This window comes from Primulina tabacum, chromosome 3 (genome assembly GCF_025594145.1).
Source record: "Primulina tabacum isolate GXHZ01 chromosome 3, ASM2559414v2, whole genome shotgun sequence".
NCBI lineage: Eukaryota > Viridiplantae > Streptophyta > Magnoliopsida > Lamiales > Gesneriaceae > Primulina > Primulina tabacum.
This window is the reverse complement of record NC_134552.1, coordinates 31,746,240-31,764,288: the sequence shown is the minus strand read 5'-3', so window position 1 is coordinate 31,764,288 and position 18,049 is coordinate 31,746,240. Positions and strand designations below refer to the sequence as shown.

The 18,049-nt window shown below is 39.4% G+C and overlaps 1 pseudogene; it reads right to left on the bottom strand.

Moving 5' to 3' along the window:
- Nucleotides 1-403: 403 nt before the first annotated feature.
- LOC142538661 (clavaminate synthase-like protein At3g21360) overlaps nt 404-18,049 on the bottom strand; it is an 18,756-nt pseudogene continuing 1,110 nt past the window's right edge.

Genomic DNA, 18,049 nt, shown 5'->3' with positions numbered 1-18,049 from the left:
ATAATTGTTGTGTTTCGGTTTCAGCATACGCTCGGTTTAGAAATCAAAGGTTCCCCACCTATTCTGTATAAATAGGCTTAATTTTTTGCAGAATCTTGATTTTTCAACTAATGTCATGTCTCTATATTATAGCAAAAGAGGTAGTTCTTCAAAACCTAGATATTGGAGGTGCACTTAATGGGTATATCATTGCTAACTCCATCACAACCATCATCCTTGGTGTTTTTTGAAACATCCCTTACTCATTTTTCTTTAAAATACGCTAATTTTTTTTTTAATAATGCCTCGGCCGAACCTATGTGTGTTTGTGTGTATATATATATGTATATTTATATATGTATGTATGTATGAATATATAGATACTTTTACTATTTGAACCATTAAAACAAAATTCACATCTCTTTTACTCAAAACTCAGTAACTGCAGTAAAATTCTAAAAATCGTAAACGTTAAACCCAAACCTAAAACTATAATTTTTCAAAAGTAGCATGTGCGCCACAAATCCTCTCAAAACCCACTCCTTCGTATAAAATTCATGAAAATATTTAAAGCACTGTAAAAGCTTTAACTGCGCGGAAAACTAGCAAGGTCCTCGGGTTTCAGTGCACCATCAGTCCATCCAGTTCAATCTCCCAACCCTCTTGTGTCAACAGAAATATCCTCACCTAAATCATTCACACTTGGTTGAGTCTAACGCCCAGCATGCCTTAACCGTTATAACAAGTAATACGTATACATCCACATGCAACCGTGAAATTTTTTTTAAATAAATTGATTTAACATGAACATGCATAAACTTAAACTTTTTTCTTTCATCATATACCTTTCCTTTCATCATATGCATATACGATTCCTTTTGGGGTAAAATCAGTTCATAAATTGCGACAATCCTTTCATCCTTCGGTCGATTGATCAATCTCAGTTATAAATATGGAATCAGGCAACGGGGCAACAGTAACCACTTTTCCATTTTGTGCCTTGTCCTATAGTTGGCGAGGACACTAGCAACCACCTTTCCTTTACAAGGCCATGGCCTATGGAAATTCGGTGTTGGATTCCCACTGGCTTTGTCCCATAAAACGGTTCTACTGGGCTTTGTCCTCACGGATCCCCATTTCATTATCTTTACAATAAAATCACTTTCTTTAAAATATTTTCATCATTTCCATCAGTTTATAAAAATAAATGCACAAATATTATTTTCTTTTTAAACCAATCATACAAGACGTGTTTTAGCGTCTATCATTTTTCATCATAAAATTCTATAATCTTTCAAAATAAACATTTTAACATTCATTACAGTTACCACGACAATTCCTTGAGCTCAAATCATTTTTCATGTGAAATGACGGTTTTCCCTTGAAACCCTAGTTTTCTCAATTTAGCCCCGGACCATAAAAGTTCGACTCGAATCCATCAAAACTTACCGTAACACCTTAAAGAAAACTCGTGAACATTTCTTAGAGGTAAACTTAAGCCCTTTGACTTACTTTGTAATTCATTTTAAAACTTGAACCGAAGTCCCGATTTTAACCCGAATCAACCCGAATCTTAACCAAACTTTACCAAACTTTCACCATAACTTATTAAAACCTAACCACCACCTTTACAACCCAATTCAAGCCATATATAACACTTTGAAATGCCTATAAATCCTCTAGAATTTTTTGCGCTTCTCGACTAAACCCTAGCCTCCAACAAGCTGACTCTCATCCAATCTTAGCCCCAAACAAATTAGACCAGACCCTAACCAACCATCCTAGGACCAAGATCCAACCCATAGTACCCCTGCTAGAGAAACCTAACCATCCATGTACGAGAACGTGCATGGTTTACCTCGATCGCGCACATGCGGCACGGTTGCATGGCCAAGCCGTGTGGCTCCTGCCCTTGCCCTTGCCCCAGCCACCCCTCAACCCACCTACGACCGACGTGAAAGTGCTATGGAACGTGTAGGTGTGTGTGTGTTTTGCTGGGGAGGAGAAAACCCTTGGTTTCTAAGGCTTATGCGTGTGTTGTGTAGGAGATTTTAGTGTTTGGGAGTCAAGTTTATATATGTAACGACCCATTACAGGTCCAGTGGACCGCCCATACGGCCCACTGCCCCGATCGACCCAAGGCTATCCCGATCTTGGGCTCCCTCAAAGGGGCCTTTTTCCTCACGGGCTTTCCATAGGCGTCGTACGGGTTACTCATAGGATCTTCCCCTCCCTACCAAGGGGTTTCTTCGCATCCCCAGGACTCGAGTAACCCGTACGACGCCTATGGAAAGCCCGTGAGGGAAAAGGCCCCTTTGAGGGAGCCCAAGATTGGGATAGCCTTGGGTCGATCAAGGCACTGGGCCGTATGGGCCGTCCACTGGGCCTGTAATGGGTCGTTACAATAAAATGCGCCTTTTATTGTAACGACCATGGGCTATCCCGATCTTGGGCTCCCTCGGGGGCCTTGTCCCATCTTGGGTTCCCTCTGGGGCCTTTTCCCTCACGGGCTTTCGATCGGGATAGCCCATGGCCTTTTATTGTAACAACCATGGGCTATCCCGATCTTGGGCTCCCTCGGGGGCCTTGTCCCATCTTGGGTTCCCTCTGGGGCCTTTTCCCTCACGCGCTTTCCACATGCGTCATTACTCATAGGACTCTCCACACGAGGTTGGTGGAGTGGTAACTCCCCAAGTCTCGAACCCATGATCTCCTAGCATAAGTACATAGTTCAAAGAGACTCGGTACCAGTTGGGCTAGTACCAAGTCTCTTTGAACTATGTACTTATGCCAGGAGTTCATCGGTTCGAGACTTGGGGAGGTACCACTCCACCAACCTGGTGTGGAGAGTCCTATGAGTAATGACGCATGTGGAAAGCCCGTGAGGGAAAAGGCCCCAGAGGGAACCCAAGATGGGACAAGGCCCCCGAGGGAGTCCAAGATCGGGATAGCCCATGGTCGTTACAATAAATTTATTGTAACGACCCATTACAGGCCCAGTGGACCGCCCATATGGCCCACTGCCCCGATCGACCCAAGGCTATCCCGATCTTGGGCTCCCTCAAAGGGGTCTTTTCCCTCACGAGCTGTGGGGACCCGGGCTCTGACTCACTTGTCTTTGGGATTAATTGGATCTTTGCTAGAAAATATGGGTCAAAATTTTGCTTTTAATATCCAAAAACAACTGTATATAAATCATACATCAAGGTTAACTCTATTTTATTTCAACAAACGTAAGTACATGTCTTGTTCTATTTAGTTTATACAAACCAGTGTTATTAACAAACTACATAGTACATGTAGAACATCTAGTTGTCTTCTACGCCCGAAATCACCACGCTATCTCGATCTCTCATCTTTGCTCGACCATGATCCTGTCAGATCTGTTGTCATGCACACATACAGACACAACAACAGCCGGAAACTCTGGTGAGAACAAATCCCAGTATAAAACATGTACACATGCATATACACAATATAAATCATGAACATACTATCATGAATATAACAAATAGCAATACGTCCCGTAGTCTATGAAACATAATCAATATAAAGCACGCAACTTAAATCAAACTCATATCTTTGACTCGACTCGTATCTAAGTCTAGGGATCCCGGTGTGAATAAGACGTAACAAGTCTCCCACCTACTCTCCCAATCGGGGTGGCGGTACGTCTTATTCCTAGACTTCGGCCCTGTCTGTATCGAATATCTACAATCAGAGTCGATCTTCTCCTATGCCTCGATACCACCGAACGTCTAGAAACTTGGCATATCTGTCAATGACTCTCCTATCTCAATGCTTGTATATAAATCAATATAAAGCACAACATAACAAGGCATAGAAATCTAGTATGTGATTTGTGGGAAACTCAAACCGGATCTGATTCGAGTTATATCTCCCCAATCAAGCATTGAATTATACCTTTCGTTGTTCAGTCTTTGTCAATATCGAAGTCTTGGCGTTGAAGATTTTCGAGATCGATCTGAAATAACATATTCAATAGATCCAAGAACAACATTAAGCTCAAACCAATATCTGTACGTATCAATATTCACTCTCGGTACCTTTCAACGGCATAACAGCATAATTTTGCGATACCGGTCAACTCAAACATCAATAATCAATACAATAACTCATAATTCTTATCATAAACACATGATAATATTGCAACTCTATATCATCCTTGTCAACTAATGCTGAAATCTGTATATTCCCAACTCAATACATGCTGGAAAATGAATAAACTCGCATATCATATCCGTTCTTTGATCCGGTTATAAATATAAATTCATAATAATCATAAGAACACATAATAGAAATCAAAATCTGATTTCTCCAACATTTCAACCTCAAAACCTGCTGAAAGGCAGTAATACTTACATTCTTTTGTAGCTTGTAACAAGAGGAGTACGGAACCAAAGTCAGATCGAAATTTGGGTGGTTAGATCTTGTACAAGCTAATTTCTAAGCTAGGAACATTCTTGAGGCTTTCATGGAGGTTTTGTCTCGTTCCTGTATGTGCAAGGGTGAAGAAAGGAAGACTTAGCACTTATATTGCATGGCAAGTGACACATGGTTTATTTTTCAAATTGCACGTTTCACCGCGGGTGCGCTCTCTCTGCACCGCGGGTGCACTAACCGTACTGGATCACATCCAACAATTCAGAAGACACGACCGCGGGTGCGCTGCATTTTATACCGCGGCTGCGCTGACTCTACTGTACCAACACCGCGTCTGGGGACCCGGACGCTAATCATGTTCTTAATCATCATCAGGAAAATTTAGTCAATTATAATAAACTAGGTCTAAATTTTTTTTTTAATGCGGAATGTAATGGGATTCAATCTAATATACATATCAGTATTAAAGTACCAGTCTTGTACTATATATACAATCATTCAACTAAGGATTAACAACTAAATGTCAAGTGTCCAAACCCTATCTCTAATCTAAGTCCGTAGTCTTCACTCTAATCACGATATTTCTTCATCTTCTCGACCCTGAACCTATCCCACCTGTTGTCATGCACACATACATACACAACAACAGCCAGATAACTCCGGTGAGAATAAAATCCCAGTATAAATCAACGAACATGCAATCTGAAAGGGATCGATTTTAGGTGCCCGAATTCGCAACGGAAGCAACAAAATTTTCGAAAATCATATTTTCCATCATAAAATTTCGAGCACCTCTAGTACTAGTGCGTAGCAAATACAAAAACACAAAATATGACATTCATAGTGTGTTTAGAAAATATACCTATCAATCTTAAAAGATTGATGATGGGGCTCCAACTTAGTTGTCAAACAACTAAGCTCTTCAAAGGATGCCAATCTACAAGCTTCCCCTTGTTCTTTAATCTTTCCTTCAAAATTAGGTCCACCACCAACAAGCTAGAACCACTCTAATTTTGCACTAGAAAAACTAGAGCATTTTTCATTGAGAAATGTGTGCTTTCATCAACAATTGAATTAGCAAAAATGGAGGAGAATAGGGCAAGAATTTTCGTTCATGGTGAGGGGAGGAGAGAGGGAGGAGTGTTTTTCTTGGTTGTGGAAAAAGTTAAAGCCAAAAAGTTGCATGCCAAGCCTTGAACATTGAAAAAGTTGTCTCCCAACTCTTCACCTCCCCATGCACATTCTATTTGGGCCTGTAATAATTACAAGGCCCATGGACTTTAGTTTAATTGTCTCAAACAAATTTGAGACCAATTAAACCTTACTTGATTTTACTCAAGCCCACTAGTTTAATAATTATTTCTAATTGGGCTCTACAAGGCCCAATGTTGTTTAATTAATCCAACACTTGAATCAATTTAATTATTTGGACTCTACTAGGTCCACTAGTGTTTAATTAATTCAACATATGAATTAATTTAATTTAGTCCATAATAATGTATATGAAAATCACAATTTTCAAATACATCACTCGTTTGTCCAACTTTTAATTTAGGAACACTTCCTCAAATTAAAAGTTACATTCTCCTTATAGAACTAATACTTCTATTTTATTTACACTTATAAACTCCTTTATAACCGTTCAACACATTGAACTATTTTACTTCTCAACGGGATCTAGAAAGTTAGCACTTGTGTGACCCTCAATGGTTCATTAATACAACTAGCCGTGGATTCACATCTCCATGTGATTCGGACTAAACATGTCCTTATTTGAGCATACCCCAATTGCTCCATTCTTACTTATCAACTCCTTGATAATAAGAACGTCAGAACTCAAGTCTGATAGTACCCAACCAATTATGTTAAACGCCTAGCAGCATTGCTTACATGATTCCCTAGGTATCAAATGATAGTGCCTGCAAGAACCATTCAATTATGGTTAGCGTACAGTACGGTCCCTTCAACTCATATATCCCGACCGATTCGACAACTATTGGTATATCGAGAGTTGTCAATGAATCGATACTATGTGTCATGTTGTATTTGCATCGATGGTGTAATTTATGAAACCCCTTTCATAATTACCACCATACTCTGATCAGAGATTTCATACTACATACACATAGGATATCCATACCCGAAGGTAAGCGGTGAATCCCCGACTACAATGCATCGACTCCTGTATGTTTCGACAAAACACCCAACCTTGCCACCTGATGACCCCTTGAGAGTCGGTAAACAAGTCAAAGTGTAATGCTAGCACATAGAGTCTCAATGTTGTCCCGGGTCATAAGGACTAATGGTGTACAACCATAAACTAGGACGTTTTCACTCGATAAGTGAGAACCACTTGGAAAGTCCACTATGGAGGGTTGTTCAGTGCACTCTACCAGGAGCACCTATCTGCATGCTCGGACATCACAATGTCCCCTACCAATGAAACATGGTACTCACATCGCAGATACTAGTCTCGAACTCGAGCGGCCTATATCCTTCTTAGCGGTGGCTGAATTGACTAGGAACTATTTAGAATATACAGTATTCCAAATATGAGTTTCATGATACTCATCATATGAGCATCTCATACTCTTTCTACTATTTGTACATTCAAGGGCTTTATCTATGCAACTAGCATGGGTATACAGATAAAGATATGCCAAATAATAATTTCAAATATTATTAAAATAAAGATTGTTTATACATAGAGTTTCATTGTGAACACTCGGCCAACACTTGGCTCGACGTGCACCTAATCTAACAATCTCCCACTTGCACTAGAGCCAACTACCCATATGCTTCAAACCCATCGATTCGCGATGCTACTCGAATAATGGTCCAGGTAAAGGCTTAGTTAGCGGATCAGCAACATTATCTGCGGAGTCGACTTTGTCAATCGAGACATCTCCTCTTTCCACAATCTCTCAGATGATGTGGTACTTTCTCAATACGTGTTTGGATTTCTGATGAGACCTAGGCTCCTTTGCTTGAGCTATAGTTCCCGTGTTGTCACACAACACCGGGACAGGAGCAACTCCATTAGGAATGACGTCTAACTCTTGGACGAAATTCCTTATCCAAACAGCCTCCTTTGCTGCATCTGATGCACCAACGTATTCGGTCTCAGTGGTGGAATCCGCAGTACTGTCTTGCTTGAAACACTTCCAAGAGACAGCAGCCCCATTGAGCATGAATACGAACCCAGAGGTTGACTTCGGGTCATCGATATCGCTTTGGAAGCTAGAGTCGGTATAGCCTTCCAATTTCAGTTCTCCACCCCCATAGACCAAGAACAACTTATTGGTCCTTCTCAAATACTTGAGGATGTCTTTCACAGCTTTCCAGTGTGGAAGACCAGGGTTCGATTGATATCTAATCACTACACTTAGTGCAAAATCCACGTCAGGACGTGTAGATATCATCTCATACATGATGCTACCAATAGCAGATGCATAAGGAATGCGTGTCATCGCCGCTATCTCTGCATCAGTCTTGGGAGACATAGACTTGGATAGGGACATGCCATGACACATTGGTAGATGTCCTCTCTTGGACTCATCCATCGAGAACCGCTTCGCGATGGTATCAATGTATGTGGACTGGGTAAGACCAAGCAATCTTTTCGATCTATCTCTCTAGATATGTATTCCCAATACAAAATATGCTTCACCCAAGTCCTGCATCGAGAACTTACTCGCTAACCATATCTTAGTTGATTGCAACATTCCTATATCATTCCCAATGAGTAGAATGTCATCAACATAAAACACCAGGAATGTCACAGCACTCCCACTGACCTTCTTATACACATAGGGTTCCTCGGGATTCTTAGTAAAACCAAACTCTTTGATTGTACTATCGAATCTAAGGTTCCAACTCCTAGATGCCTGTTTTAGACCATAAATAGATATCTGAAGTTTGAATACCATATGCCCACTTCCGACAGATGTAAACCCTTCGGGTTGAGACATGTAAATCTCTTCCTTAATATCCCCATTAAGAAAGGCTGTCATAACATCCATATGCCATATCTCATAGTCATACCATGCAGCTGTGGCTAGCAATATCCTAATGGACTTGAACATTGCAACTGGAGAAAAGGTTCCCTCAAAGTCAATTCCTTGTATTTGAGTATATCATTTTGCTACCAATCGCGCCTTGAAGGTCAATACCTTCCCATCCGCCCCAAGTTTCCTCTTGTAAATCCATTTACACCCTATGGGAACAATTCCCTCAGGTGGATCCACGAGATTCCACACATGGTTCGAATGCATGGAATTCATCTCCGATTCCATTGCTTCAAGCCACTTGGATGAATCGACATCAGATAACGCTTCCTTGAAGGTCCTAAGATCACATCCATGGTTAGGCTCATCATGGCCCTCTTCAAGAAGCAGACCATACCTCTTAGGTGGTCTCGAGACTCTCTCGGATCTTCTAGGAGCTTGTATATCCTCTCTTGGCACCTCGGGTGTGGGTTCTATAACTCTGGGTGTCTCTCGAACCTCTTCGAGTTCTATCATCTCTCCTTTTCTATCCAATAGAAATTTTTTTTCCAAAAAAGTTGCATTCCTAGAAACAAACACTTTTGTTTCTTGGGGATGATAGAAGTAGTATCCAACCGAATTCTTTGGATATCGCACAAAATAACATAAAATGGATCGACTATCCAATTATCTCCCACTACCTGCTTCACATAAGCAGGGCACCCCCATATTCTAAGATAAGAATATTTGGGAGGCTTACCCATCCATATCTTATATGGTGTCTTATCAACTGCCTTTGAATGGACATTGTTCAACAACAGTGCCGCTATCTCAAACGCATATCCCAAAAGGATGGCGGAAACTCCGTGAACCCCATCATAGACCGAACCATGTCCATCAAAGTCCGGTTACGACGCTCCGAAACACCATTAAACTGTGGTGTAGCGGGCAGAGTCCACTGCGAGAGAATCCCATTCTCCCTAAGATACTCTTGGAACTCGGCACTCAAGTACTCACCACCTCGATCCGATTGAAGTGTCTTGATGCTTCGTCCCAACTATTTCTCTACTTCACTTTTGAATTTTTTGAACCTTTCAAAGGCTTTAGATTTGTATTTCATCAAATACACATACCCATACCTCGAAAAGTCATCGGTAAAGGTGATGAAGTAGGCATGACCATGCTTAGTGGTGATGCTAAGCGGACCGCACACATCGGTATGGATCAAATACAATAACCCTTTGGCTCGCTCCACATGGCCCTTAAAAAAGGAATTTTGGTCATCTTTCCTTTTAGACAGGATTCACAAGTCGTGAGAGCATTAATATCAGACATATCAAACATGCCCACTCCCACTAGCTTGTTCATCCTTCTTAGGAAAATATGTTTTAATCGAGCATGCCTTAATTGTGCCGAATTTAGAGTATCTTTTTTTCGCTTGTTTGTTGTTGTTATAGCTTGGACATTGTTTAGTGGAATATCTTTCAAATTTAAGTTATAGAGATCGTTTTCAAGTTCTCCAGTACCAATTAAACATTCATTCTTGTAAATGTTGAAAACACCTTTGCTAAATAAACAAGAATATCCATCTTTATCTAGCATAGAAATGGAAACAATGTTTTTCACCAAATCAGGTACAAACAAAACATCTCTTAAAATTAACTTAAAATCATTGTCCAAAAGCAAGTAAACATCTCCTATGGCCTTGGCAGCAACTCTTGCTCCATCGCCCACCCTCAAGAAGGTCTCACCTTCCCTAAGCCTTATACTTCTTCCCATCACTTGTAACTCATTACAGAGATGTGAGTCACAACCGGTATCCAATACCCAAGAAGTAGAGTTAATTGAAATGTTTACTTCAATATAGAACATACCGTTTGCAGAACTCTTCTGGGCAAGATATTCCCTGCAATTACTCCTCCAATGTCCAGGCTTCTTGCAGTGATGACAAACATCAACAGTCTTGTCAGCCTTTACTGGTGTGGCTGCCACAACGGGATTCGGAGCTTGCCTCTTCAAGGGCACGTTCTTCTTGGGACTTTGGAAAGAACGTTTCTTTCCCTTCCCAGGTGGACCAGTCTTCGTATCAGATGAAGAGCCCACATAAAGAACCGACTTCTCATCTTTCATAGAAGCCTGCATATGACACTTGGCTATCAAGTCATGGTCACACCATTCCTTGTAAGTCTACAATTCCTCAGGAGTGCAGTCAGTCGGAGCCTCAACAGGGGGCGACTTAGTAAGTGTATATGCTATCCTTTCCGAATTCAAGACGATTTTCAGATTTCTTAGCCAATTGAGGTAATTAGGTCCGGTTAATACGTGTTTGTCGAGTATTGCATATAGCGGATTGCGAATCGAAGACATTGTCAAAAATTATACTGAAAAGTATAACATATAAATGTTAATGACTATTTTAAAATATTTAGTAAGATATAAAGTATGGACTTTTACTTTATAAATGTTTACTCCCACTGTTTTGACATCTTTCACTACCCTCTAGTGAAAACGGGAAACTCCTTTCCTCAGTAGGTACGTAATGTCCAATTAGCAAATTATGATCCCGAATAATATCAGCCAATCACAATTCCTAAAAGGTAGTTTCCAATTGCATCTCTATGCAACCCTCTACGTAAACTTTTGTCTCACGTTTGATTAGGACCCAATAATATGACGTCGTTCATCTCCACGTTTCAAGCCTTACCCATCGATGTTGAACCTTAATGGACGATCGCCATGAGTTCCCTCAATAATATGAGCCGAAATCATGGGAGTTCCACGTAGTTCACATCACCATGTCAATGGATGTCACAGCGTTCCGGCACCCAGGGCCTCCACAATAATATGAGCCGAGCCCCGAGCACGGGTAGCGTTCATCATGCACCCATTGTCGATGGAAGACAGGAAAATTATAAACAAATTTATAATTCCCCTTTACGGGCTTGATATTGATTTTGAATCTTATTCAAAATGAGGGTTTTTAATTTTGAATGGTCTCATCATTAATTTTATTTAAAAATTGCCATGTTTGATCGTATGTTTGCCGGATTCATACAACTTTGTTATTATCATAATAATAACGCACATACTCATTATTTATAACATATCATGCATATATTATAAACAGTAAACAAAACAAGGATGATAAATCTCCCCAAAACTAATGGCTCGTGTGAGCTAAGCACGGGCCTAGGTCCAATCCTAGGGAAATGCATGGGATGCAAATGCAACTATTACATAAGCTTCCAATATTTACATGTCTTCGATCTTCATAATCATTAAGGCCACCATCTTCCAATCTTGATCTTCCACTACACTAATATTTACAAATAAATATACATGGCAAATAGGGATACATCTCATGGGGGTGGGAATGGGCCATAAACCAAGCCCACTTTAAATTTGATAATTATTACAATCATTTAACACAAAATATCCTAGCACACACCTAGCAAATTGGGCTTGTGCTTTTGATCATCCTTCATGCATAATATCACATACCATACACCATCAATTAATTATCACAATAATTAATTGATCCAATATTATATATCTTGATCAAATCACTAACCGCCACGATTATAAACTAAATTAACAAAGTATAAAAACTCCTTTGTCTACTTTCTAATTAATTTATTTATAACCGAATTTCTTGTAAATCACCATTTACTGTAAATAATTAAAGTCTAACTTCAATTATTTATTTCATGAGAAAATATTTGCAACTTTTGTAAATTTGAACTTATGGGCCCAAAAAATCATTTTTCACCAAAAACATTTTGGCTCATTTAAATTTCACAAATATGTTAGCCATCCAATGACCCAACAATTCAAAGCCCATGACACTTTGATATTTCAAAACACCTTTTAAAAATCCTAGTCGTCTTCGCCGTCGCCGGATTCCGGCCAACATGCAAAAATTTTTTTTTTTTCAAAGGGGCTGTTCGGGCAGCAACTTGCTGCTTAAAAATCGCCCAAATATGCCATGATTTTTGTTGCAAAAATTTCATCTCATGTGGTTAGAAATCAACCTCAATATAATATTATGTATATGCTACAAAAACTAGTACCCTTAGCTCATGATACCACTTGAAAGGGATCGATTTTAGGTGCCCGAATTCGCAACAGAAGCAACAAAATTTTCGAAAATCATATTTTCTAGCATAAAATTTCGAGCACCTCTAGTACTAGTGTGTAGCAAATACAAAAACACAAAATATGATATTCATAGTGTGTTTAGAAAATATACCTATCAATCTTAAAAGATTGATGATGGCTCCAACTTAGTTGTCAAACAACTAAGCTCTTCAAAGGATGACAATCTACAAGCTTCCCCTTGTTCTTGAATCTTTCCTTCAAAATTAGGTCCACCACCAACAAGCTTGAACCACTCTAATTTTGCACTAGAAAAATTAGAGCATTTTTCATTGAGAAGTGTGTGCTTTCATCAACAGTTGAAGAAGCAAAAATGGAGGAGAATAGGGCAAGAATTTTCGTCCATGGTGAGGGGAGGAGAGAGGGAGGAGTGTTTTTCTTGGTTGTGGAAAAAGTTAAAGCCAAAAAGTTGCATGCCAAGCCTTGAACATTGAAAAAGTTTTTTACCAACTCTTCATCTCCCCATGCTCATACTATTTGGGCTTGTAACAATTACAAGGCCCATGGACTTTAATTTAATTGTCTCAAACAAATTTGAGACCAATTAAACCTTACTTGATTTTACTCAAACCCACTAGTTTAATAATTATTTCTAATTGGGCTCTACAAGGCCCAATGTTGTTTAATTAATCCAACACTTGAATCAATTTAATTATTTGGACTCTACTAGGTCCACTAGTGTTTAATTAATTCAACACATGAATTAATTTAATTTAGTCCATAATAATGTATATGAAAATCACAATTTTCAAATACATTACTCATTTGGCCAAATTTTAATTTAGGAACACTTCCTCAAATTAAAAGTTACATTCTCCTTATAGAAGTCATATTTCTATTTTATTTACACTTATAAACTCCTTTATAAGCCGTTCAACACATTGAACTATTTTACTTCTCAACGGGATCTAGAAAGTTAGCACTTGTGTGACCCTCAATGGTTCATTGATTCAACTAGCCGTGAGTTCACATCTCCATGTGATTCAAACTAAACATATTCTTATTTGAGCATACCCCAATTGCTCCATTCTTACTTATCAACTCCTTTATAATAAGAACGTCAGAACTCAAGTCTGATAGTACCCAACCAATCATGTTAAACGCCTAGCAGCATCGCTTACATGATTCCATACGTATCAAATGATAGTGCCTGCAAGAACCATTCAATTATGGTTAGCGTACAGTATGGTCCCTTCAACTCATATATCCCGATCGATTCGACAACCAATAGTATATCGAGAGTTGTCAATGAATCGATATATGTGTCATGTTGTAGTTGCATCGATGGTGTAATCTATGAAACCCCTTTCATAATTACCACCATACTCTGATCAGAGATTTCATACTACATACACATAGGATATCCATACCCGAAGGTAAGCGGTGAATCCCCGACTACAATGCATCGACTCCTATATGTTTCGACAAAACACCCAACCTTGCCACCTGATGACCCCTTGAGAGTCGGTAAACAAGTCAAAGTGTAATGCTAGCACATAGAGTCTCAATGTTGTCCCGGGTCATAAGGACTAATGGTGTACAACCATAAACTAGGACGTTTTCACTCGATAAGTAAGAACCACTTGGAAAGTCCACTATGGAGGGTTGTTCAGTGCACTCTACCAGGAGCACCTATCTGCATGCTCGGACATCACAATGTCCCCTACCAATGAAACATGGTACTCACATCGCAGATACTAGTCTCGAACTCGAGCGGCCTATATCCTTCTTAGCGGCGGCTGAATTGACTAGGAACTATTTAGAATATACAGTATTCCAAATATGAGTTTCATGATACTCATCATATGAGCATCTCATACTCTTTCTACTATTTGTACATTCAAGGGCTTTATCTATGCAACTAGCATGGGTATATAGATAAAGATGTGCCAAAATAATAATTTCAAATATTATTAAAATAAAGATTGTTTATACATAGAGTTTCATTGTGAACACTCGGCCAACATTTGGCTCGACGTACACCTACTCCAACACAATCATATAAACAATGTAAGAGCATGTAACAAATATCAGTGACATGTATTAAATCTGAAACATAATCAATATGAAATCGTAAATCAGACTCGTGACTCTACGTCTCAGACTAGACTGACTCCTAGTCTAGGGATCCCGATTTCCAGATGTTGGTATTCCTATATTGAACATCAGTAATAGAAGAAAATCCAATTCTATTCATTTCGATATAACCAAACATCCGGTGTCTTGGCCTATCCGTCACAGACTGTGGCACTATCGCCAATTCAACTATCCTGTGACATCATGCAATGTGCCCGTGGCGATCCCATCACTATCACGCACTTCTGTCACAAGATCACTCGTCTAATACTCATCTAATACGTGCTTTCTATAAATCAATAGAACAAGCATATCAAATCAAATCAATGCATATAATAACAATAAGTATGTGATTTAGGGAAAATCAAGTATATCCTACTTGAGTCGATCTGCCAATACCACATTGACTTATACCTTTCTTTCGTTGAAGTTCTGACGACGTCCAAGTCGTGAATTCAAAGTCTGTCAATCCCTCAATCTGGCCATGACAATATCAATAATATCATATCAATATACTGCTCAAATCAATACCAATCTGATCAATCTGGATTCAACTCAAAATCAACGACATAACAGAACGATCTCGACATCCCCGTCAATACCACATCAACATATATCAATTACAATCTATAACCCATATCCAATACAATCTGTAATCAATCCATAATACAAATCCGTCCGATTTCAAATCAATATAATCAGAAAATCATAACAATTCTATAATCAATCTGTTTTTCAATCTGACTTCGATTCTACGATGTTTAACATATCCAGAACACCATATATGAATCATATCAAATTCCTACAACATCATATTTTCAAATGATACCAAAACTCAATAAAACTTACGTCCAATTGTAGACTGGGTCGATAGGATTACAGTACTGAAGTCGGATTTAAAATTGGACAGACGGATTTCTCACAATCACCGTTCAAAGCTACGAACAAGCTGGAGAATTCCTCGAAAGCTTTTCCTTCTGTCTTTATGTTTCTGAAGGAAGGAAATATGTATATATATATCACTTGTGCATGCCAAGCCACGCGTCTTATTTTTCATAACACACGTGTAGAACCCGTAAATCAGTCTACGTATAAGCCATGCATAATTCTAGATTTCTAAATTTAATTGACTTCATTGCATAATTATTTTAAATGCATTTATTTGAAGTTAATTATTCATTATTCAGTTCAGTAGTTTGATTTTTTAGCATTTCAGTTATTTCAGTGAGGCCGGACTGGAGTTGGAGTTTTGAGATAGAATTTAAGATTCGAGAAATATTTCCAGAAGTTAATTTAGCTAGCAAGTAAGTTCATTTAAGTTAGTAAGGGAGGTTTGAGGATTTAATTTAATTATTTGAGGTGATTAAGAAATGAACTCATTTAAGTTATTTATTAAGGGGTTAGCTCACTAAATTATTTAAAGGATTAGTAAGGCTTTCAAGGATTATTAGTTGACTAGATAACCAACACTTCCCACTCATTTTATTAGCATGATTTCGCCCCTTGGATTTATTAAGCAATTCATTCCAACTCATCAACTTTGACCAATTCTTTGCATGTAATTAGTAGGATAATTCTAGGATTTTTGGGAGCACAATTTAATTAAATAAATGGACATATCTTAGTCTAGAATCAAGAGAGAAAATCGGCCACTACCTCCTAGAAGCATCCACCAACTCATTTGATATCAAACCATAATTCAAAAATTCAAAATGGGAAGACTTGGTCTTGATCTTCCTTATATCTTGCACCCACTTCCCTCACCCTCCTAACCATTTTTCCCCCCCTCTCCTTTTCGAAAATTCAGATTGAATTCACACTCATTTTCAGTAGAAAAATCGTGAGTCTTAGCTAGAGGGAAGGCAAGAAAAATCGAGAGCAAGAAAGGTAGACAAGAAGCGCTCCATCTCCTCCGTGCCGCGTCGTCGTCGTTTCGTTCGTTTTCTTTCGAAACGAAACCAGGCATGTCTAGATTTCTTTCAAACCTCAATCAAGTCATATTATCATTTATTTTTCAGTACATGATCATGTTTATTCAAGCCAAAAACCGAGATACATGTCAAAACATTTTGGAACAATTCATGCAGAATTTTCGTTTTCCTTGGCAGCTTCACGTTTTCTTTTAGTTTTGGTGGTTTCAGGTTGTGGTTCGACTCCAGGCTCCCAAGGCGACTCCTAGACACTAATAGGATGCATTAGGACCATTTTGGGCCCATTCAAACCAGCCCCATGCTTGCTGGAAATTCAGAATGACAGCAAGTTCCCATAGGCGCAGATTGTGTTTCGAAATTTCAGTTTTTGTGTCAAGGGGTTGGATCTGATCTTGGCTGCCCTAGGGCTCTTAGCCATGGGTTGGATCACTCCCCTAGCATGTCTAAGACGTGACTAAGTTGCCCTTTTGGTGGCTTGGTCCATGGCTCATCGGTTTTTAAATAAAACATCACAACAGCCCCTATACCCTTCGGCTACTTTCGGTTGGACAGCTTTTGGGTTCGTTTCTTTGGTTGCTTGGTATGGATCTTGTTGGCCTATGGCCCTTAGCCACGGTTCATATCATGCTCCTAGATGTCTAGATTGTGCCATGGTCAATCAAATGGCCACTGGAACGACGCAAGACATCGATCTAAACAAACACTACACACGCATGCACGTTGCTCTCGGTTGGACCCTTCGGTTGAGTTTTGGTGTGATGCGGATTGTGGCTGGCCTAGGGCCCTTAGCCATGGTTCAAATCATTCCTTGGGATGTTGGTAAGAGTCTCTGGTCGGTGGTTCACGCCCCTAATGGCCGATAGTCTCGAAACCAACGCAAGTCTTGTAGTTGCGCAGCTGCTGGAAATTACAGCAAGTTGCTGTGTCGTTTAGAAGGCTTGTTTGAGTTCTTGGTTGGCTTTTAAGCCCATGGCCTTGGACTGGACAGTGCCTCATTGAGTTGGGAAGGTCATGTTTTCGACCGTTTGTGATTCGGATCATTTTGAGGTCGTACGAGAATTTACGGTGCAATGTGCCAAATTGACTCTCGAAAGAGCGTTTCGTGTTTTGGCCTCCATTCCACCTAGATTTCGACCCTATCATTTTAGGAGCATTATTTTATGATTTTTCAGCGTATTTAATCATGACTATACGTCGGTTCGGTGTCGGTTCAGGTTGGCTCGGAGTCATGATTAAATGCGAAGTCATTAGGCGTCATAGTTGCATCTTTTGAATGTAAATTGCATAGTTGGTCAAGTTTAAGCTATTGCATATCTTTCATGGCACAGTTAGGTTGCAGCGAGCCTGGGGACGATCCAATCCAATCCAGTTGGTAAAATTACAGGAATTTTCATTACGCCAGTTAATTATTTTACGTGCATTAAATAGAAATGATTATTTTTGAGATTTATGCGATATGGCTTGTGGTTCATTCACTATGTGGGAGTGTTATTTCATACGGTCGCCAGTGACCGATCA